Here is a 24,835-nt window from a genome sequence, read left to right as displayed (position 1 = left end):
CTGCATTCACCCCTGATGTACGACGGAGCCCGTGTGTCCATCTTTCCTGACTACACAGCTGAAGTTGTGGTTAAACGGATGACCTGCAACAACGTGAGGAAGAAGTTAACTGAGGCGGGCGCTAAGTGCACGCTGCACTATTCAGCCAAGCTGCAGGTTTTACACAACATTGTTAAGACTTTTCTCTCCCCGGCAGAGGCTGAACATTTCGCCGTTTCCATCTCTGCCGCTGCAGATGTCTGAACCTAGGCTCATTGGTCTTGCTTGCTCGGCCAATGGTATATTCTGTACCTTAAAGCAGTGGTCCCCAACCTTTTTATTACCACGGACCGGTCAAGACTTAGAAAAGTTTGCTGCGGCCCGGGGGGGCGGGGGGTGTGAACCGTCAGATAAGGCTTCTGCATGTTGGTGTTCCCACTAAATCCTGAATATCCCCAATTTGGGTTGTCTTGGCCTTTTTATCGCAGCCTGTGGAGTTTTCCCTGACTGGGAACGAGAATACAACCTGCTGAATGTGACAGGTAGCCAATCAGAAAGCGCGGTGACGTAAGAACAGAGGGGAATCCCAAACAGCAGACATATCACGCAACTGAGAGTCCGGTAGATATCGGAGATGATATGTGGAAATGTTTATTATTATATGTAAAGGTCATTATTATGTTTATTAAGTAAAAAATGTTAACCATGAAAAAACATAGTCACGTCCAAATCATAGTGCAGCAAATAGAGCGGCTGCTCCTGCTGTGTTTTATCCACCGCCTTTTCTTTTTGTTTCTTTTATCTCTTAAAATGAGTCCACAAACTGTCACTATTGCTTCTACATCGTCATCCATGTTTGGTCATTCTAAATTCCCGTGTACTATGTTGGGGGTTTTGTGGATTTTCTTCTGGAATCGTGATGTTTGTGACTGGAATCGGTTCGTGTTGCTCCTGCCATGTGGCTGGACACACGAACCGATCGAACCTGTTGTGCTTTTATCAGCTCTGTGGTCACAGAGGTTTGGAAAATCGGACGACAATTCATAAATCTTTCCATCTAAACCAGACTTAAGACTCACAAACTCTACTCATCTCCTCTCGACCACTGCCCAAACGCTCTCTGACTCTGGTCACTATGGTAACGTTTACATATCCCTTCAAAATAAGATACAGATGCGCCACAAAAACAAACATTTTACTTTCATGAAAATTTTAAGTCACAATAATGACTAACGGGAGCCCTGAGCTTGTTTCTCTGCAACGAGATAGTCCCATCTGGGAGTGATGAGAGACAATGACACCCGAAGTGTTGCTTATGTTCACAGCCTGCTTGGTCTCTACGTGGCGAAGCAGTTTGAAGCTTCATTGCCTCATTAGCAGCCGGTCGCCGCATGTTACGCAGAGCGGCTTGTAATGTGGGACTCGCCTACCGGTCCGGGATAAATCCATCCTCCTGTCTCTTCTCTGGGCCTTTTCCCCTTTGCAAAGAAACTTTCCAAAGACACCTGATCCGTTTCTTACTCATTTTGCTGCTTGTGGGCTCAGTGTTGACACGCAAGTAACTGAGAGAATCCGGTTAAAGAATTTTCAAAATAAAAGGTCCTCCAGACTCAAATAATACATAAAACGGAAATATTTAATTATTTCTTGCGCGGCCCGGTACCAATTGGTCCACGGACTGGGGGTTGGGGACCACTGCCTTAAAGCATTGCACAGATGGTGGTGTTTTTTTTTTTTTGTTTGTTTTTTTTTTTTCATTCTCTACCCATATATTAGCTACATGTTATGTTGTCAGCGGTCATGCCGGGTATAAAGTACTTAAGTTCTTTTTAGCTTCAATACTCTCTTTGCATATCTCTTTGCCGTCTCTATATACCTGATCGCTGAAACTTATAATTGTTCAGGTGTTCCATTTATACAGTTTATTGTATCCTGGAGATTCACAGGGTTTTGCTCCTTATTTCAGAGTGGTTATGGAAGTTCCATTAGTGTGTTCCTCTGGTCGGTTCCCAGCAGCCTCCCTTAGTTCAAGGGGAAGCACTGTCTGTTTTTCCACTGCAGTGTGGTATTGGGAGGTGGGTGGTTCAGGGGTGGTATTTGGTTTCTTGGGTGAAGGGTGGGGGGCAGGGAGGGGAGGAAGGGTGGGTGGGTGCCTTTTTCTTTTCTTTCTTTCCCTTTCTTTTTCCCCTTATTCAGCTCCGACAATGTTTTTTTCGTCTACCGTTTTGAATGTATTCTGATGGTGCTCCTTCCAAGCCAGCCGTAAATCCCATTACCCTCACCACCTGGAACTGTAGGGGTATGGGTAGGGCTCTCAAAAGGGGCAATGTCTTTTCTCACTTAAAGCATCTGTCTTCTGATGTTGTGTTCCTACAGGAAACACATATCTCACCTACAGAGCAGAGATGCTTGAGGACATCCTGTGTGTCGCAGGTGTATCAATCCAACTTCACCTCCAGGGCGAGAGGGGTTGCCATTCTCATCCGTAAAACCATACCATTCATATTTGAGTCTCAAGTGACTGATTCAGGAAGGAGATACATACTTATTACTGGGATCCTTAATTCTGTCCCTCTGGCCCTTCTTAACATCTATGCACCTATTTTTGACTGTCCAGACTTTTACAAAAAAGTATTTAGTCTTGTAGCGGAGCACAGCGTGTATAGAATCATTGTTGGGGGTGATTTTAACAATTACCTCAACCCTGTGCTTGACAGGTCCTCTCCTAAACCCGCCCCACCATTGCAGTCCACTTCAATGGACTGCAATGAAGTGGAGTTCATTGCAGGTCTAAAGACGTTAGCAACGTCTTTAGATCTGGTTGATGTCTGGCGGCATTTACATCCTATAGAGAGGCAATATTCCTTTTTTTATTCGGTTCACAAATCCTCAACAAGAATTGATTATTTTTTGGTTGACTCAAACTTATTACCCCGTGTTCTTAAATCTACCTATCACTCTATTCTCATCTCTGACCATTGAGTTAAATTCACTGTTGTCAGTTGAATTTAACTTTGATATTCAAAGAGCACAATACAATTGGAAACTTAATCTCTCCTTATACTTGGACAGCTCCTTTTGCAAATTTGATTCTAAGAAGATCTCAGACTTTTTGGCTTACAATGATAATGGTGCCGTCTCTGATTCTACTCTCTGGGAATCTTTGAAGGTCGTAATAAGAGGTGATATTATATCATATCAATCCAATATTAAAAGAATCACCCTGGAAAACACATTCCGTAGCTCTAATTCTGACCACATATTTTCTTCTATCGTGAATTTAAAGTATGATTATAACTGCATTTTGGGTGAGCGGGTTATTAAGGATATCAGAGGCTGCGACAGAGGCTCTGGCAGTTGAAGGGAATGCAGGTCAAGCGGGCTATCAATAAGATTGTTTCTCCTTCAGGTCAGCTTCTGACAGATCATAAGCTAATAAATAAAACTTTCTTTCAATACTATTATAAACTCTATGCATCTAATACAACTGCATCTACAGAGGATATCACGCACTTTATTCAACCATTGGACATTCCAACTCTTACAGATGCCGTCAGGCTGGAACTAGATGGTGATGTAACTCTGGAGGAGATAAAGGCAGCAATCTGCTCTTTTCCTAGTGGAAAGGCATGCGGACCTGACGGCTTCGGAATCGAGTTTTACAAGTCCCATATCGATATGGTGTCGCCACTTACTCTGCGTATGGTCAAGTCTTCCATTGAGCTTGGGCATTTTCCTGAGTCCTGAGTTAATGATTGTGAGGAAAATCACAAACTTCTCAAAAAACTGCCGGACTGGATAATACAGAGATGGAGTCGTATCGTTGTGGAAGAGTTAGACAAACATCAGGAGTACCCCAGCTTTGCTCACTTCACACAGTTCTTACAAAAGGAAGCGAAAGTTGCTTGTCACCCTGTCGCCTCACCATTCCTAATAAGTGAAAAAACAGAGGAGAGACACATTAAAAGAGCTAAAGCACTTACTACAACTGTCCAGTCAAAGTCTCCCTTCCCCACAGTGGTTAGTAATAAACCTAAGCCACCTTGTTTGTTTTGCAAGGACGAACTGCATGGTGTAGCCAAGTGTCCTACATTTGCAGCAAAAACCATTGATGAAAAGAAAGTTTTCATTCGTGAAAGTCACCTCTGCTTTGGATGTTTGAGAAAAGGCCATGTAACTAAAGAATGCAAAGTACGTCACTCCTGCAGTAAGTGTGGCCGACGTCACCCTACCTGTCTCCACACAGAGGGAGTAAAGGAACCCAAAGAAATGAAAACTGAGGACTCTGTTTCCCCCGCTGAAAATGGAAACAAGGAAGTACATAAAGTTATGACCCATGTACTTACAAGAAAAACATCTGCAACATCCAGCATAGTACCAGTTTTTGTGTCAGCTGCATCAGAGCCACAGAAAGAAATACTCACATATGCCCTTGCTTGACACCCAAAGTGACTCTTCCTTCATTTTAGGAGACCTGGCCTCTGAGCTGAATGTGGATAAGCAACCAGTACAGTTAAAGCTCAGCACAATGACCTCTGTTGACACAGTTGTGGCAAGTAGACTTGCTAGCAACCTACAGGTGTGTAGACTCTGATGCTCATGTCAAAATAAAACAAGCCTACTCTCGTGACTTTATCCCAGTTGACAAGTCTCATATTCCCACTAGAGAAACTGCACTTCAGTGGCCACACCTTAAAGGCCTAGCCAACCAGTTACAGCCACTTCAAGATTGTGAAGTGGGCTTGTTAATTGGTTATGACTGTCCATCAGCTCTAGCTCCCCTAGAAATTGTCACAGGACAATTAAATGAGCCTTTTGCACAAAGAACCATACTTGGTTGGAGTATCATTGGGTCTGCTAATCCCCACTTAGACAGAAAGGGAAATCAGAGTTATGTGCACCGTGTCAATGTCAAACAAATGCCCACCCCCTCAGCTGCTGATGTGCTTAAAGTCTTAGAGTCAGACTTCAATGAGAGAAACTATGAGGATAAGTACGTATCCCAGGATGATGTTCGTTTCTTACAACTACTCAGTCACACAATAAAGCAGAGAGAAGATGGACATTATCAGATGCCCCTTCCCTTCAAAGACAGCAAGCCACCAGTCCTTCCCAACAATAAGAGGCTAGCCACAGTTTGACTGCAACACCTAAAGAAAAGGCTAAAAGCTGACAAACAGTATCACGAGCATTACAATGCCTTTATGAAAGACGTTATCAGCAGTGGTGATGCAGAACTAGCCCCTCCTGTGACCGATGATGAGATCGCTTGGTACATCCCACACCATGAGGTGTACCATCCCAAAAAGCCAACAAAGTTAAGAGTCGTCTTTGATTGTTCTGCTAAGTTTCTTGGTGTCTCACTGAACGATACTCTTCTCACAGGTCCTGATATGATTAATTCACTGGTGGGAGTGCTCGTTTCAGAAGGGAGAATGTAGCCATCATCTGCGACGTCGAACGAATGTTCCATCAGTTCTTTGTCTGTCCAGAAATGCGTAACTACTTACGATTTCTATGGTGGCCTGATGGACAACTAGATGTAGAACCCAAAGAGTACAGAATGGCTGTGCATTTGTTTGGTGCTGGATCATCCCCTGGATGTGCTAATTTTGGCCTTAAGTACCTAGCACAACAGCACAAATCCGACTACCCGAAGGCCTCCGACTTTGTCGAAAGAAGCTTTTATGTAGACGATGGGTTGACAAGTGTCCCATCAGTCAAAGAGGCTCAAGAGCTCATAAACAAAACACAAGCCCTGTGCAAACTTGCGGGTTTACGTCTGCACAAGTTTAATTCCAACCAAAGTGATGCTCTCTCTCATCTACCACCCTCAGAAAGAGCCAATACAACAGAGTCACTCAACCTCAAACCTGATACTACATCTGAAAGCCATGTGCTTGGAATCCAGTGGTCAGTCAAAAATGACACCTTCAACTTCAGTGTAAACACAAAGGACCAGCCTCCTACTCGCCGGAGCCTACTGTCAGTTATCTCATCTTTGTACGACCCACTGGGGTTTGTAGCTCCATTCACTTTGAGTGGCAAAAGTATCCTACAAGAGCTCTGCCGTAGAGGTACTGAATGGGATGACCCCATTCCCGACAACCTGCGCTCACGGTGGGAGGACTGGAAAAATGGTTTGGAAAAACTGAAATCAGTTGTAGTACCCAGATGTTACCATCCACCTGAACTAAAAGACATTGCTAAAGTGGAACTGCATCACTTCTCCGATGCCAGTAACACAGGCTATGGAGCATGTTCCTACATTAGGTTCATAAGTGATGACAGCAAAGTGCACTGCAGTCTGGTTATAGCTAAAGCTAGAGTCGCACCTACCAAAGTTATAAGCATACCACGACTCGAACTGTCAGCCGCAGTCACTTCAGCTAAGAGGAGCGTTAAGCTGAGATCAGAGCTTGAGATTAATGTTGATGAGGAGTTCTTTTGGACTGACTCCCAAGTAGTCTTGGCATATATCAACAACGAGGCACAAAGATTTCACGTCTTTGTTGCAAATCGTGTCCAGTTGATTAGGGAAACTACAGATCCCAAACAGTGGCATTACATTGACACAGCTCAGAATCCAGCGGACCATGCCTCTAGAGGCCTTGGTGCATCAGAGATTATGACAACCTGCTGGTTGTCTGGCCCAAAGTTTCTGTGGGAACAAGAGATCTCCTACTCAGCTGCCCCCTCAGCTGAACTGTTGGTAGGTGATCCAGAAGTTAAAGCAGTCAAAACCTTTACGACTCAAAAAAGCGAACAAGATACTATCCTCAGACGCTTCAACAGGTTTTCTAGCTGGTCAATGCTCCTTAAAGTAGTGGCAAGAATAAAAAGACTGAGACCAAACAAAACCCAATATGGCAGTGTCATAACAGCAGATGAACGCAAGGGAGCAGCTGACGTAATAATAAAACTCCTCCAACAGCAATCCTTCTTTCAAGAGCTGAGAGCATTGAAAGTAAATGATAGTCTCCCAAGTTCAAGCCCTCTCTTTCAACTAGATCCCGTTGTAGATCAGGGACTTCTCCGGGTTGGAGGAAGACTAAAAAAGTCAACACTCTGCCAAGGTTTGAAACACCCTATTATTCTCCCAAAGGACCATCACATTACAAACCTGATCATGTCTCACTTTCATTCAAAGATTTGTCATCAAGGCCGAAGCCAGACGCTCATGGAGATCAGAGCAAATGGGTTTTGGGTGATTGGTGGAAGCAAAGAAGTTGCAAAGCTAATAAGCAGATGTGTTCAATGTCGAAAACTTCGGCGGTCTCCTGAAGAACAGCGCATGTCTGAACTACCGAAGGAACGAGTTGAAGTCTCAGATCCTTTCATTTACAGTGGAATGGATTGTTTCGGACCATTCACCACAAAGCAAGGTCGCAAAGAGCAAAAGAGGTACGGACTCCTCTTTACCTGGCTTTCCTCATGCGCAGTCCACATTGAAATGCTAGAAAACCTGTCTACAGACTCTTTCATTAATGGCCTACGATGCTTTATCAGCTTAAGAGGAGCTGTCTGTAAGTTGTACTGCGATCAAGGTACAAATTTCATTGGGGCCAAAAATGAGCTAAAGGAGGCGCTCAAAGAATGTGACAGAAACGCCCTGCAGGCTTTCCTTGCAGATAAACAGTGCGAGTTCGTATTTAATGCCCCATCTGCCAGCCATGCCGGAGGTGTGTGGGAACGACAGATTCGAACCATCCGCAGTGTTCTCAATGCCACCATCGCTCAATCACAAGGCAGGCTGGATGACACTTCCCTAAGAACACTGTTTTATGAGGCAATGTCTATAATCAATAGCCGACCACTAAGCATTGATGGAATCAATGACCCTAAATCACCTGAACCTCTGACTCCAAACCATCTCATATTAATGAAATCAAAGGTTGCACTGCCTCCTCCTGGAAAGTTTGTGAAGGAAGACTTGTATGCAAGAAAAAGATGGCGCAGAGTGCAATATCTAATGGAACAGTTTTGGAGTAGGTGGAAAGTGGCGTACCTTCTGAACATATCCACAAGACAAAAATGGCATCTACCTCGTCGCAATCTTGAGGTAAATGACATCGTCATCATAAAGGAAGACATGCTTCCCAGAAGTCAGTGGCAACTGGGTCGAGTTGTTGAAGCACCACAAGAGGATGATGGCTTGGTGCGCAGAGTCAAACTTCAAGTTGGTGATCGAAATCCAGCAAAGAAGCAGGGTACAACACGCAAACCTCACATTATTGAAAGACCTGTTCAAAAACTTGTAGTTCATTTAGAAAGTCACTAACTGATGCTCATTAGTCTCACATCAGATATTACATTGCTGAAGGTTAATGTGTGACGTTAACTGTATTTTTGTTTGTTCAGTTCTTTAACGTCCATTTGTCATGCTTAAAATCATGCATGAATCGTTAATAAGCTCTCATCATACATGATTTGGTGGGAGTGTAAATGCCCGTTAAATGTTTTATATGCTGATTCTACCCATAGTACCCAGTAGGGGCGCTGTAGTTTGGTTCATGTTGAGTTAGTGCCTTCATTTAAAACCGTAAAATGAGAGGAAGTGTTGCTAGCCTCCTGTCAGTCAGCGCTTTGGGCTGAAATATCCCACGGACAAGAGGAAGAGGAGGATATTCTTCATCTTAATGACTCTGAACTGTAGCGCACATTCTTAAGAACAGGTTAAAAGGCTAAAGGCAGCACCGCACGGACTTTACCGCCATAAACTTTGCAGCCCTTGGACAGCGGAGCGAGGTACATGTTTAGAGCTCCATTATGAAGTTAGCGTTATTATTATAATGTATTCATGTTTTGCGTCAAATAACAGCACTTAAGCAAAATGTATTTTATTCTCTTTTAGTTTTCACGGTGTATTCGAAGCACGGTATGTTCAGTGCACTTCAACAACTTTGTTTGGAAAGAAGTAAATATGAAGTTACTGCACCCGTCGAAGCTCTCCGTGTTTTCTTGGGTCTGAGGGACTGCTACAATGATGCCAATATTTGTCTTTTACTTAAAAAGGATAGAGATCCTACTAATGTGGCATCATATCGCCCCTTGAGCCTGCTTAACTCTGATCAGAAAATTATTGCTAAGGTTTTAGCTAATCGATTGTCTTCCCACATCAGTGCTCTGGTACATCCAGATTAATCTGGATTAATTCCAGAAAGATTCTCTTTCTCCAACACTCTCCTGCTCTTACCAATTCAGCAATCATATCTTTGGACGCCCAGCAGGCATTTGATCAGGTGGAGTGGGGATACATGTTTGCTGTTCTTGACTCACTGCAGAGTTTTGGGCAGTTCTCTGGTTTCACAATCAACTGGACTAAGTCTGCTTTTGTGCCTCTGTCTGATGGACTTGACTCTGGTTTCTTGAATAGTTTACCATTTAAAATCGCCCATGACTATTTTGTGTATCTTGGTATCAATATTCCTGTAAACTCTAAGCTACTTTTTCAATTAAATTATTTAGATTTACTCTCTAAGCTAAAAAAATGGATTGACAACTGGCGGTTACTTCCACTCTCATTAATTGGTCGTATTAATATGATCAAAATGGTTGTACTTCCTAAGTTTATTTATCTCTTCCAAAATATCCCAATTTTTATTCCTTCCTCTTTCTTTAAAACATTGGATTTAATTATCATGCCATTTGTTTGGGGATATAAGCCTTCCCGAATCTCTAAGGCACATTTGCAGAAGGCTAGGGGGGAGGGTGGCTTTGGTCTTCCAGTCTTTCGGCATTATTACTGGGCCTGCAATGCGAGGGCTTGGACATTCTGGATGTCGGGCACTGCTGGGGTGGGGAAACCCTCTGCCTCTTTTCCTGGTTGGCCTCAGATTGAATCCCATAACTTGTTACTACAAACTTCTGCTTCTTTGCCTGCAATATTATTTTCTAAACCTGATATCCCTCTCAAGAGACTCGCTGCTGACTTCATACTTAGGAACTCATTTAAGATTTTGACACAAATAAAGAGGGTCTTAGAACTTCGAGATCTGTCTATGTATACCCCTTTGTGTCATAACCCCTGCTTTAAGCCGGGTCTTTTGGATCCTACCTTCAAGCTCTGGTTGAGCAGGGGCCTTTCCTCTCTCAATGACCTTTTTATCAATAAACAGTTTTTATCATACCCTCAGCTACAGTCTAAATTGAATCTGTCCTCAAATATTTTTTTTCGTTATTTGCAGGCTAGGAGCTTTGCAAACCAACTTAGTTCGAATTTAAATCAGCATTCAGTTCAGCATATTTTTTATGATCTTCTTGTTAAACCTCCTACTTCCAGACATCTTGTCTCACAATTTGTGAATGTTTTTTTCTATGTCTACATCATCCATTCATATCAGAGATGCTTGGTCCAAAGATTTGGGAGTTACAATTTCTACTGCACTTTGGGATCGCGTGCTGATGGGAATTAAAAACTGCTCCATTAGTGCTAGATTACAACTAATCCAGTTTAAAGTTGTATATCGCCTGCACTATTCTAAAGCATGGTTGAGTAAAATATTTCCAAATCATTCAAGTGCCTGTGACAGATCTGGACACCCTAAGGCTACCCTTGGACATCAATTCTGGTATTGCCATTATTTAACAACGTTTTGGTCTGACATATTTTGTCTCTATCTAACTGCTTATAAACAGCAGATACCTTCAGATTGTCTTATTGCCTTGTTTGGGGTATCTGACTCCTGCTCTGCTCTACCCTTGCCTATGCAACAGGCTCTCTCTTTTGGGATGGTTGTAACTAAACGAGTCATTCTTACAGAGTGGAAGTCTGCCTCACCTCCTTCTTTTAAATGTTGGCTGAATAACATGGCTTCCTGTTTACATCTTGAAAAAATATGCTATACTCTCAACAATAATGTACCCAGATATGTTGGGGTGTGGTGGCCATTCCTTGAACATCTGAGTGATTCCACAGGTGTAGGTCACAGGTAGTGGCAGCCTTGCTCCGGCTCTGTAGCCCTGCTACCTCCCTGCCTGTCAAAATGGCTGTAGGTTGGCCTACCAGTCGGTGCACAAGTGATTTAATATACCCTGATACATTCATTCCCAGCAGTCTGGCGGAGCTGAATATTTTATTTAGTTGTCTTCTGTTTTATTATGTGTATGTGTGTATAGTTATTTTTTTTCTTCCTCTTTCTTCTGTCTCCCCCATCTATGTTTTTTTTTCTTTTTTTTCCTTAATATTCTGGGGTGGGTTGGGTTGGGGTATCACCTTTTCTTTCTGTTAATCGTGGCTGCTTATTTTCTGGTAATATAAATGACGGTTGGGCAGTTGTATTCTGGAACCTGTATATAGAAGATCCCAGTGTTGTCAGCATCATCCCACACTAATTGGTTATAGCAGACTGTTCGATAATTCATATGTCAATGTATGTTAACTGTCCTGTTGAAAACAATAAATATATATAAAAATAGGAGAGAAGAAACACATGGAGCCCCCAAGCAGCTGTTGAGTAGTACAGTTTTGCTTATAATTTTAATCTTTCAGGCAGAATTCCTATTTTTGAGCCATTTTTGGACCAAATAGACTTAGGACATAATAATAAATAATATATTGCTAAATATATATACCTTAGCATTTTCAAGCAGTCTTAGACAGTTTGAGTGATGGGATTGTTGAACAGTCTGTTGGCCAGTGAATAACGCATGTATTATCAAACAATTATTGTTTACTCTTTTTTAAATTCTGACCACAGAATCAAGCCAAATGACCCTGATCAAAATGTTTCTGGATGTTGTATCCAGTTCAGCCCAGACTGTTGAATTCTGAGCCATATATAGAGCAAAATAATTATCAAGGAATCTGCAGGAGAAGGTAGCTAAACATCATAGCAGGTAAAAGATGTAAAACATTAGCAGTCCTTAAAGTCTAAGAAGTAGTAAATGAGGGTTTATATTTAAACCAGGCCACAGCCAAAGAGGCCAGCAAAATTTTCCGCCACCAGCGACAAAAAAACAAGTTACAAAAAAATAACTTCAGCTGACATCCAGGACAGTGGACTCACTTCTACCACAGAGACGAGCTTCAAAACCTCTTGAACAAAGGCTTCCCACTGTAGATAACTATTAAGAATGATACGAATCCATTTATTACTCTTTTGAACTGATGTGAAATTGATTTTTTTTCCCCACACAAGCAGTTTATATTTATTATCGTCAAATTACAGCACTCCATACCAGGGGCGCTGCCAGAAATCTTAGGCCCCCTGACAAAAAATTTGATTAGGCCCCCCCGTGCAGCTGCTGTTACAATTTTTTGAGTCTGTTTGATCTATAAAAACATCACAATTTTAAAGGCTTGGGTCTGCCTTGCTTTCTTTGGTTCAATACTGATAATTAGCACAATATTTACTGCTCATGAATTTAACACCCAACAGTCCACATCCAGTATGCAAGTATGTTGCTTAAATTTTTTCTATTAGTTTTAGATACTGAAATGTCTCTCCCATTGTGACAAAGTGGTTCAGTTTATGTTCACCACTTGTCCCTTATATTTTATCATTCACTTATTTTATAGTTGGTTATAATAATTAATGTAAACATTGCAATTTTGCTTTACTTACTATCCCGGGTTTGTTTGTGTTAGCATTATGTTGCAGGATCTATCTATGTTTAGGTTGGTTATTATTTCTGGATTGTGGGTTGAATTTGTTTCAAGGTGTATTTATTTTTTCTTTCTATTCACCATCATTTGCCCTTGTAGATCTGCAGGAGTGTGGGAGGGGCCGACCCAGTACTTCCTGATTGAGTGGCTGGATGATGTCATTGATTACCTTATTGGGTTCTACCAATTAGAGGGTTTTTCTTTTGTGTATTGCTTTGTTTGTTTTTCTTTAAAAATAATCTTTTGGAGTTATTTTGGATCATGTGACTTATTTTGCAGATAATTTCATTAGGTAGGAGTTTGTAAATTGATTTGTAGTTTTGGTGTTTCTTTGTTTAGAATTTGTTTGTTTGACCTGTTCCTTGGTGGCTGTGTCCAATTAAGCACAGGTGTGGTGCCAAATGTGTATAAAACCAGTGAGTTTTTGAATGCTGGGAGAGAAGTCTGAGAAAGGATTGAATAAAACGTATAACTGGAAGAAACTGAAACCGTGGCTGGTCCTGATTTTCTGCTCACTTCTGACCCTTGAGCCTAACCTACTTTACAAATGGTGGCAGCGGTGGTTCCAGGCCGATAGGTGTCAGAAATGCAGAGATCAGCCAAATCTAAAAGACATCAGGGGCCAATAGAGGGTGCCACAGAGGAGGCTCAAGACGATGAAAGCCTACCAGAAGCTTCCGGTGAGCAGCGACCTGAGGCACAAAGTCTTTCTGAACTTTCAATTTTATTGAAAAGCCTGATGCAGCAGCATGCTGACCAGGAAGCCAAATGGGAGCACGACAGACAAATACAAGACGGTCGGTGGAGGAAAATGCAACACCAGTTCAGTCAACTTCAGCAGGAGGTCCAAATGGAACGTCAAGAGCAGCAGATGCAGCTGGAGGGTGCTGTAGCTGATCCTGGGACACTTCCCGGTCCTGCGGTGCGACCAAAGGTGCCACAATCGGTGCAACAGAGACGAAGCCCTCCCAGCACATCTGAGGAACCACAAGCATCCAGTCTGAGAACAATCAGTTGGAAAGGTCCAAAGATGCAGCCCTATGGTGAGGATGAAGATATTGAACATTATTTGACAACATTTGAAAGAATTGCAACCGGATGTCAGTGGCCAAGGACAGAATGGGCCCTGCATCTGGCACCTCTTCTCAGCGGTAAAGCAAGAGCTGCTTATGTAGCTATGGACACTGATGACACAATGGACTATGATAAAGTAAAAACTGCTGTACTGGAGAAGTTTGAAATAAGTGCTGAGACTTACAGATCCAGGTTCCGGTCCACATCGTTGAGGGATGACGAGACACCCAAGGAACTGCGAACACGCCTGAAAGATCTGTATGAAAAGTGGATGGTTCCAAAGAAGAGGACAAGAGAACAAATCGGAGATGTCGTGGTGCTGGAGCAGTTCCTGAGAGTTCTCAGCCCGGATCTTCGAACCTGGGTGAAGGAGCGCAACCCCTCCACTTCAAAAGAAGCTGCAGAGATGGCGGAGGCTTTCCTTGCAGCTCGCCGCCCACACAAAGGGTTCATGACTTTGAAACAGAGTTCAGGCCCCTTAATGGTGGGTAAGTCGGGGGCTGGGAATGGACATAGACATAAATATCACAAAGACAGTTCCCCGTTCAGCGGCAATAATCGTGTCAGGGAATTTAAACAAAGAGGTCCTTTGGTTTGTCACTCTTGTGGCCAAACTGGTCATTTTAAGGCTGATTGCCCGGGTCTACAAGTCAGTAAAACTTGCATGTGTTTTTCACCAGAGTGTTTTGATTTACAGGGGGAAAAACCTGAGTCTGCTGTACCCTCTAGGGGTCAGGAGCACACGATTTGTGTTTTCATTGAGGGAAAGCCATGTGTTGCCTTATTAGATTCAGGCAGTAGCCGCACCCTCGTTAGACAAGATTGTCTTCCCAGAGACACCACATTTTCTGGTAAAGTTAAAGTCTGGTGTGTTCATGGGGATGATGTTGATTACCCCATGGCCAATGTTGTCCTTCAAGTTCATGACCAGGAACATTTACTTACTGTAGGAGTGATGGATAAACTTCCCTACCAGGTTGTATTGGGTCGGGATATGCCTCTCCTCAGGGACATGTTGGCAAAGACAGAGAAAGATCTAGATACTTCAAGTGAGGGTCTGCTAGCCGTCACTAGGTCTAGCTCTAGGAAGTCTCAGTCAGTGCCTGGTTTGAGTGAGTTACCTTTTGCTAACACTGAAATTCCTGGTGAGGAAGGTCTAACACGTCAATGTCCAAGAAAAAGCAGAATGCAGAGGAGACATGAGAGGGTAAAGGGGACAGAAGTTGCTGAGTTACTTTCTGAACCTGACATTGATGAGCTACTGGTGATCCCGAGCAATATTGTCCAACTACAAAGGCAGGACCCCTCTTTATCGTCTCTTTTTGCTAAGTGTGTAACAGAATCAACACAAATTACAGAGGGAGTTCGGGAAGTTTTCATTATAAAGAATGAACGCCTGTATCGTCGTAGCAAAGTGGGTGACCAGTTAGTAGTTCCCATAAGTTTAAGGCCAATAGTTTTACAGTTGGCACATTCAGCTCCTTGGGCGGGTCATTTGGGATATGTGAAAACTTTCTCCAGAATGTCAAGCCGGTTTTTTTGGCCGCAACAGTTTTCAGATACTGTACAATACTGCAAATCATGTCCGCAGTGTCAGTTAACAGCTCCGAGTAAGAAAGGTGACAGAGCCCCACTTATTCCTATGCCAGTAATAGACACCCCCTTCTCTCGTATTGCTATGGACATTGTTGGTCCGCTGGAGAGGAGTAGCTCAGGACATAGATACATTCTAGTGGTGTGCGACTATGCAACTAGGTACCCTGAAGCTTTCCCATTAAGACGAGTTAAAGCTCGCCAAATAGCCAATTGTCTGGTTCAGCTGTTTTCAAGGGTGGGAATTCCCAGAGAAATACTTACAGATCAAGGGTCGAACTTCACTTCAAACTTATTGAAAGAGGTTTATAAACTTCTGGGAATTACCGGGGTCAAAACTAGTCCCTACCATCCTCAAACTGATGGACTTGTTGAAAGGTTTAATAAAACCCTGAAGTCAATGTTGAAAAAGTTTGTAAAAGACTCGGGGAAAGACTGGGATCAGTGGTTACCATTTCTGCTTTTTGCTTATAGAGAAGTACCTCAAGCATCTACTGGGTTTTCTCCATTTCAACTTTTGTATGGTCATACTGTCAGGGGTCCACTAGATGTCCTCAAAGAGGCCTGGGAGGGGACCAGACCTGAAAAACAGTGTACATCACTCTCGTATGTGTTGAAAATGAGGGATAAACTTGAACAGTTTCAGGAACTGGCTCATAGTAACCTGGTAGAAGCCCAACAGCGTCAAAAGAAGAACTATGATAAAACAGCTCGTAGGAGAACCTTTACAGAAGGACAGAAAGTGTTGTTACTTTTACCAACTACTGAGAGCAGCCTCTTAGCCAAGTGGCAGGGGCCTTTTGTCATTAACAAGAAAGTAGGTCCTGTCACTTACGAACTCAACATGCCAGATCGGCGGAAAAAACAACAAGTTTTTCATGTCAACATGTTAAAGGAATGGACTGAACGGCCAGTTCCATCAATGCAGTTGTGGGCTCGAGCTGTAATCGATGAAGAAGAGCTTCAAGAGCAATTCCTTCCATCTAAAGCGGGCGAACAGCTTCTGCCAGATGTAAGCCATCTGTCGGCAGAACAGCAAGGAGAACTGCTGACTATTCTGCCAAAAGAACTTTTCAGCACAAAGCCAGGTTTCACCCATCTCATTCAGCATGACATACGACTGCGCAATCCAGATCAACCACCCATCAGAGATACAACCTCCAGAGTTCCAGCAAAGCTGATACCAGCTCTGAAACAGGAGGTGGAAGAAATGCTGTCTATGGGGATCATAGAACCTTCCAGAGGTGAGTGGTGCAGCCCTGTGGTGCTTGTTCCCAAGAAAAATGACTCAAGACAAAGATTTTGTATTGATTTTTCAAAACTTAATGCTGTCTCTGTCTTTGATGCATATCCAATGCCGAGAGTTGATGAACTTATTGAGCGCTTGGGAAATGCTAACTACCTGACAACACTTGACCTCTGTAAAGGTTATTGGCAAGTTCCACTAACAGAATCCTCAAGGGATTTAACCACTTTCAGGGTTCCTAGTGGACTTTATCGTTTCAGAACTATGCCTTTTGGACTTCACGGAGCTCCAGCTACATTCCAGAGGATGATGGACTTGGTTTTAAAAGGAGCTGATGGCTATGCAGCAGCATACATCGATGACATTGTGGTGTTCAGTGAGACATGGAAAGACCATGTGAAGCATCTGACAGATGTCCTGCAAAGAATCAAAGCAGCTGGATTAGTCATCAACCCTGGAAAGTGTCACATTGCTAAGACTGAAGTTGAATACTTGGGGTATGTTATCGGGGGTGGGGTTATCCGGCCTCAGGTGAGTAAGGTTGATAGCCTTGCTGCTTGTTTTCCTCCTACAACTAAGAAAAAGCTGAGATCTTTTCTAGGTTTAGCTGGCTGGTACCGTCGGTTCATCCCCAATTTCTCCACCAGATCAGCCATTCTTAGTGACTTGACACGTAAATCTTGTCCTAACAAGATTAAATGGACTTCAGAGAGTGAGGCTGCCTTTGTGGATCTGAAAAACTGTTTGTGTAATGAACCTGTGTTGCTGTGTCCAGACTTTACACGCCCATTTACAGTGCAGACTGATGCTTCAGGGGTGGGGCTAGGAGCAGTGTTGCTGCAAGGTGATGGAGGTGACAAAAGACCAGTGCAGTACATAAGTCGAAAGCTTTTTCCCAGAGAAATTAGATACTCAACAATAGAAAAAGAAGCTTTGGCGATAAAATGGGCTCTTGACACTTTAAAATATTATCTACTGGGTGGTGAATTTGTGCTTGAGACTGACCATCGAGCTTTACAATGGATGAACAAAATGAGAGAGACCAATGCAAGAATCACCAGATGGTACCTGTCGTTGCAACCTTATCGTTTTAAGATTCAGTATAAAGCTGGAAAGAAGAATGTTGTGGCAGATTACCTTTCCCGTTCCTATGAAGATTAAATGACTTAAAGGGGGGGGGAATGTGACAAAGTGGTTCAGTTTATGTTCACCACTTGTCCCTTATATTTTATCATTCACTTATTTTATAGTTGGTTATAATAATTAATGTAAACATTGCAATTTTGCTTTACTTACTATCCCGGGTTTGTTTGTGTTAGCATTATGTTGCAGGATCTATCTATGTTTAGGTTGGTTATTATTTCTGGATTGTGGGTTGAATTTGTTTCAAGGTGTATTTATTTTTTCTTTCTATTCACCATCATTTGCCCTTGTAGATCTGCAGGAGTGTGGGAGGGGCCGACCCAGTACTTCCTGATTGAGTGGCTGGATGATGTCATTGATTACCTTATTGGGTTCTACCAATTAGAGGGTTTTTCTTTTGTGTATTGCTTTGTTTGTTTTTCTTTAAAAATAATCTTTTGGAGTTATTTTGGATCATGTGACTTATTTTGCAGATAATTTCATTAGGTAGGAGTTTGTAAATTGATTTGTAGTTTTGGTGTTTCTTTGTTTAGAATTTGTTTGTTTGACCTGTTCCTTGGTGGCTGTGTCCAATTAAGCACAGGTGTGGTGCCAAATGTGTATAAAACCAGTGAGTTTTTGAATGCTGGGAGAGAAGTCTGAGAAAGGATTGAATAAAACGTATAACTGGAAGAAACTGAAACCGTGGCTGGTCCTGATTTTCTGCTCACTTCTGACCCTTGAGCCTAACCTACTTTACACCCATGAGCAACAGTCAAAAGCAACGTGCAACTACACATAAAGCAATCCAGACTTCTAAAAATGCTATGTAGTTGCATTTTATTCAAGCTGCAGTACATAACTTTAATAAAAAATATGTTTTCTCTATATTTGTTAAAGCTGTCACCATGTTGTAGCAGTTTGTTATGAGACGGATAATCTGTGAAAACAATCAATCTCCTCCATTTCCTTCCTGAATTACTATTACTGGTTAAAGTAATGCACCGTTCTGACCAAACAACCAATCAGAACTAGCAGGACGCTCTTAGCGCTGTCAATTAGGCTCATTCACTCACTGCTAAATGTGCTAATGGTGGAGAAAGAACTTATCATTACAAGACACTGTTTATCTGCCATCATTGGTAACTATGGTAACTAAACTGAGCATTCACAGTTTGAATCTGCACAGCTTTGTGCTATGCTAGCTGCAGCATAGCACAAAACAAGGGGGAGGAAGGATGAGCACCACCACATGAGATTGTGATTGACAGCACTAAAACTCTCCTGCCACTGACTGGTTGTTTCTAGCAGAGGACATAGATTTTTCACAGATTACCTCTCATACCATACTGTCACAACATAATGAAAGTTTTAAAAAATATGTGGAAAAAAATATTTATATAAAAGTTACATACTGCAGCTTTAATTTCACTCAGGAGAGGATGGGTCAGGAGGAATGTGTTTTAGAGATGCTGCTCACTCACTCATCTGAAAGTGGTAAAAGGCACAGGGAACAAGCTAAAAATATATGAATATGTTGTCACTAGCATTTAATTCATTAAATGCTAGTGAAATGGAGGTAAACAGTAGTCTGTAGCTAAGCTAATTATGCTAAATGGTTGATAATCTCACAGTCTACCCACCTCTCTTGGAGAAAAACTGGGTTATAAATTTACACTCTTGCCTTTTTCTCTCTCACTCTCTCTATTTTGTTTTTGAAAACCTGATTTTTATAACTTTTCTTAGCAGCATAGTAACTGCCACAGTCGCCGCTGCATTCAGCTGCAGCTTCTACCGACTGTAGCTGCACACGTCACGGTGAAGCGCTCCAAGCAGGAACGAACCTTTTCATGCAGATCCAGGGGGGTTCAGGGCAAAAACGGATGTGTGTTTTTTGGTCTGGGAGGGGCAACATTAAACTTTTACTGCTAAAAACAATCTTTGAAAATACAATATGATTAATTTTGTATTTGTCAGGACCCTGATTTTTTTATTTTATGTCTATTAACAAAATATACTGCTCAAAAAAATAAAGGAAACATTTAACTTTAATTTTGTGTGTGGCTCCAAATCCAGGCCTCCATTGGTTAATAAATTTGATTTCCATTGATGATTTTTGTGTGATTTTGTTGTCAGCACATTCAACTTTGTACATAACAAAGTATTCAATGAGAATATTTAATTCATCCAGATCTATATGTGTTATTTGAGTGTTCCCTTTATTTTTTTGAGCAGTGTATAAATAATTCAATTGTGGAGGGCCCCCTGCTGGTCAGGGCCCCTAGAATCGTCATTACTTTTCACCCCTTTAACGCACCCCTGCTCCATACTCCTGGTGGCACTTATACTTTTCTTGTTGCAAAATGGCAACAGGAAAAGGTTGGAGAAAACATTAGTCAGTTGGTTTTTTAACAATAATTGAATACATTTTTTGAAAATTATATATTCTATTGAGTATTCATTACCCATTTGATGTATACATAATAACAATTCTTTGACTTTTTTTTAATTCTGTACATAAACAATAATCAAAGTATGAAAAATCTACGAAAACTACTACTGTAACTCATAAAAACTAAACTAAAATGAAACAATATTTAATTAATAATAATCATTATTTCCCCCAGTGTATTATAAGCCTGGTGGGCTGCCATGCTTTACTATCCCCCGTGCCTCCCCAAATACCCGTGCCAGGCCAAAATATATATAATATATATATATGTGTGTGTGTGTGTGTGTGTTTTACTTTATTTTTCAGGTATTGAGAAGATTACAAGAGTACAATTTCAGTCTGTGATACTAAATTCCTTCTTACATTTCTATTTACAAAAACAAAAAAAGATGGAACAAGGGGATATTATTTTGGAAAAATGTTACTTTTATGTATATAACAATAAATAAATTATATAGCAAATAAACACTCTGAAGAATGAACCCTCTCTTTTTTCATTCTCAACAATCTGGTATTCTTCCATATTGTGTTTTGTTGACATAGGACACCCATTTGGACCACAAAATAGTAAACTTGTTCAGTTGAAAACAAATTAAAAATGTTAATCTTTCCATCTGACAGATTTCATTAACACACTCTATCCATTCTTCTATAGTGGAAGGCTCAGGGAGGAGCCAGCATCTGGTGACAGTTTTTTTACAGACTGTAATTAGTATTTGAAACAGATATTTTCAAATATCTGTTTGAAAATATCAAACTGATATTTTCTGTTTGATATTGGATTCTGTGTCACCTAGAATAAAAATAGCGATTTTAAAAGATATCCAAGATATTTTCAATATTTTTGTGTATTTCTATCCAATAATGTCTTATAATTGTACCGTCCCAGAATATATGCCAGTGGTTGGGTTCTGTGTTTCCACATTGCCTCCACCATTTAGGCTTCCCAATGGTACAAAACATTTTCTGTTTTGGTGTTATAAAAAAGTCTAAGCAAGTATTTCCAGTTAAATTCTCTCCATGAGTATGAATTAGTAGATCTCCAAACTGTCACGCAGTAACTGTTCCATTCATTTTCTGTGATTTCCATTTTCTTTTTCACATAGAAAGTTGAATGTGTTTTTTTACTCATAAATCCCTTGTATAACCGTGATATAATTCCTTTTTTGGATTTTGCCTGATATGCCATTAATATTTATTTAAGCACTGGTTCCTGCTCATCTGTATGCCTAATAATTTCCCGATTAAGATAGTGGCATACTTGTAGATATCTATAAAAATCCTGTCTTCCCAAGTTATAACTTGTTTTAAGTGTTTGAAAGTTTTTATTAGTCCTTTATCCATTAATGAGAAATGTGTTGTTATTCCTGTAGCTATCCAGCTACGGAATCCGGTATCTGCTTGATTTGGTTTAAAATCATGATTGTAAGCACACCATCTTATAATTCTTAGTGTGTCATGTAGTTTATATTCCTGTTTAACATCTGTCCAGATTTTTAATTGGGATCTTATCTAAGGATTTTCAGTTTTGAGTTTAATCTGTTCTAAATCTTTATTCCCCAAGATTGCCTGTAGGGCGGGGGTCTGGAGTAAGAGCCAATTCAATGTCCTTCCATAAGCCGTTATAATTTTTATTACAAAAGTTTATCAAAGGTTTAATTTGTGCAGAATAAAAGTAGTTCTTTAAATGTGGTACGTTCATGCCTCCTTTTTCTTTTGAGAGCTGTAGTGTTTTAAATCTAATTAGGGCTGTTGTAAACGAATATTTTAGTAATCGAGTAATCTATCGATTATTCTTACGATTAATCGAGTAATCGGATAAAAAAAATTCTAAAATGAAATATTGGTAAATCTGGCATAATACCATATTGGCATATTGATATCTGATATACTATCAGATATCAATATCAGCCCAATTTTTCATATTTGAGCATCCCTAACAGTTGCTTTTTTGTAGTTTAGAAAACTAACCTGTAACAATAATAGCTCACTTTCTAAGTTAACCAGAAGAAAAGTTATAGAAAAATCTGAAATTATATTGAATTTAATAACAAAGAGGCAGGCTCACAAATATGCTTATAAAAAATGTCTACAATCCAGCTTTTAGTTTATGTATTCATCTTCAGTGAGTTTAATAGATTAATTAAACTCACCTTGCCACCTAACCTGTCACGCTTTGGGTTTGAAAATACGGGAAATGCCGCCTGGAGTGGGAGGAGAGGGCGAATGAACGAACGTAAGATGGGGTGGAGGGGAGGAAATAGACCAGCGGACTGACGAACCGTTAGACCGGGGGACGAACACGGGGGAAGCAATACGGAATATTTACGACACCTTCACTGGTCACACTCAGAAACTCATCTACCAGCCATGTACGATGCGCTCCGCCACCCGTTTCTTCAGACCGGGATATGAAATTTATTGTGCGGTTCGTCGGTAAAGCTACATTTACACGGTAAGCATCAGCTACTCAGCCGCCCGCCCTGTTCAGTCTATCCGCTCACCTCAGCGCTCTTCCCGCCGTTCGCTTTCAACCAGCAGCCCCGGAGGAGAAATGCTGCCGTACTCCAGGCATTCCCCAGTCATTTTAAGGATGCTTATTGGTTCCCCAAAAACGATAAAAAGTCGGGCATTATCATCAATCAATAAAATCCCCACGGGCCAATCTTGAAGATTGGACTTTATGCTGCTGAGACTTAGCATTTGTCAACAACTCAGAGGCGGAAGTGAGAGCTCCGCGCAACGCAAATGAAGTCCCGGCCGGAACACGGTGCGCTAACTAATAAAACATAAATTAACGAAGCTTCGAGGCAGGTCAATTTTCCTCGAGGAATTTTAGTAATCGAGGTACTCGAATCATTCGAGGAATCGTTTCAGCCCTAAATCTAATTCTCGGCTTTTTTCCAACCCATATAAATCTGGAAAGCATTATGTCCCAATTACAAAAATGTGCTTTTTTGTAATTTCTACTGGTAGGGCTTGAAACAAGAAAATAAATCTTGGTAGTAGGTCCATTTTGACAGATTTAATTCTTTGGGTTAAACTCATGAAGTGAGTGACAGTTCAGCATTGTATATCCAATCTAATTTTGGTCAGAAGATCCTCATAATTACACTTAGCTATTGAGGTTGTATCTTTGGGGATCAGAACTCCAAGGTATTTCAATACAGTTTAGTCCCTTTTAAGTTTTAATTCGGCACACAAGCATTTTGGTGGATTATAAGTAAATGTCAATATCTGCGTGTTTTTCATATTGAATTTATATCCTGCAAATTCACTAAAGCTGCTCAAGCGCTGGAATAATGTAGGCAGCAATGTGTTTGGTTCATTTATGTATACCAGGGGTCCCCAAACTTTTTTCCTGTGAGGGCCGCATAACTTTTACCTTCTCTGGTGGGGGACCGGAGTCAGTTTGTAACAGAAAAAGTGTGACGATTGCAGGAGTGCCTAAATGTAAAAATGTATTGTTTTCCAGAAAGCACAATCAAATAACCCTCTCTGGGTACTTCACAGAAAAACATCCAGGAAATAAATAATAACACTATTTATGAAATAAATACTGTATTTTCCGGACTATAAGCCGCAGATATTCTCTTCCGCTCCAGGTTTTCCACAACGATGCAGCAGAGGGGGGCGGACACCCAACATTTGAGTCATAACAGGTCGATTGAATATCACATTTATTACGGTTGAAAAAGAAAAAGTTGCCAAGTTTAGATTTAACTGAACTGATTACGGCAGTTTCCGAACAGTAAAAGTGCTGATCCTTCGTATCTGCTACTAGCATGTGCTAAATGAAAATGGGCGCCACCTTCTTCTTCTTCTTCTTTAGATTTCAACGGCAGCTTGCGTCATTTATTGTTGCACTACTGTCATCTATAGGATCCTAATATTTATGCCTCAAATTCTCATAATGATCCCAGTATTATTTAAAAAAAACGAAAAATCTTCTTTTTCCCCTCAATGCTAATTTAACTGATCAACAACATTTTCAAATTTCAATTCCCTATTAAAGCCTAATTCTGTTTTAATGGGTAATTTCTTCTTTTATTTCCAATTTTGACTTCTAATGATTCACTTCCTGCTAAAGAGCCCCCTGGTGATTGAAGAAAAATCCACATATGAGCCGTACCGGACTATAAGCCACATGGTTCAAAGCTTAGGAAAAAAGTAGCGGCTTATATGTATATAAAAAAAAATCTAAATGTTCCCTGGTATTGTTCAGGGGGCGGACCAAATGTGGAGGCAGGCCGGATGCGGCCCGCGGACTGTAGTTTGGGGACCACTGATGTATACCAACACATCATCCTCATATAGCGCCACCTTGTGTGCATCACCAGAAATGTTTTTACCTTATTGTCAGTCTTCCTTATTAGTTGGGCTAAAGGTTCTATGTAAAGGCAAACAGAGAGAATCCACATCCTGGTCTTGTTCCACGCTCTAATTCAAAGGTATTTGACAGATGTCCATTGATTTTTATCCGTGCATTTGGTGTTGTATACAGTGACCTGATTACGTCAATAAAATTGGAGTGGAAACCAAACGTCTCGAGTACTTTATAGAAAGTCCCAGCTTATTGTATTGAAAGCTTTTTCAGCGTAGAGCAGGGGTGTCCAAAGTCGGTCCTCGAGTGCCGGCATCCTGTACGTTTTAGTGCTCTCCCTGGTGGTAGTAACAACCTTTTCAGCTTGTCAATATTCCTCATAGAGCTTCTAATGAGCCATCATTTGATGCAGGTGCGTTAAACCAGGGAGAGAACTAA

The 24,835-nt window shown here is 41.2% G+C and overlaps 1 protein-coding gene and 1 long non-coding RNA gene across 2 annotated transcripts in view; both read left to right on the top strand.

The window, feature by feature from the left end:
• The window catches only part of arnt2 (aryl hydrocarbon receptor nuclear translocator 2), a 172,954-nt gene that overhangs the window by 32,433 nt on the left and 115,686 nt on the right, over positions 1–24,835 (top strand). The window lies entirely within an intron of this gene.
• LOC148160114 (uncharacterized) lies at positions 8,528–8,916 on the top strand. Its single transcript, XR_015762587.1, has 2 exons — positions 8,528–8,727; positions 8,834–8,916. It is a non-coding gene; the product is annotated as an uncharacterized LOC148160114 (long non-coding RNA).

The sequence above is a fragment of the Poecilia mexicana genome, unplaced genomic scaffold (genome assembly GCF_051168715.1).
Source record: "Poecilia mexicana isolate PSO_F unplaced genomic scaffold, ASM5116871v1 scaffold_3, whole genome shotgun sequence".
NCBI classification, from domain to species: domain Eukaryota; kingdom Metazoa; phylum Chordata; class Actinopteri; order Cyprinodontiformes; family Poeciliidae; genus Poecilia; species Poecilia mexicana.
This window is presented reverse-complemented; position numbering and strand designations above follow the sequence as displayed.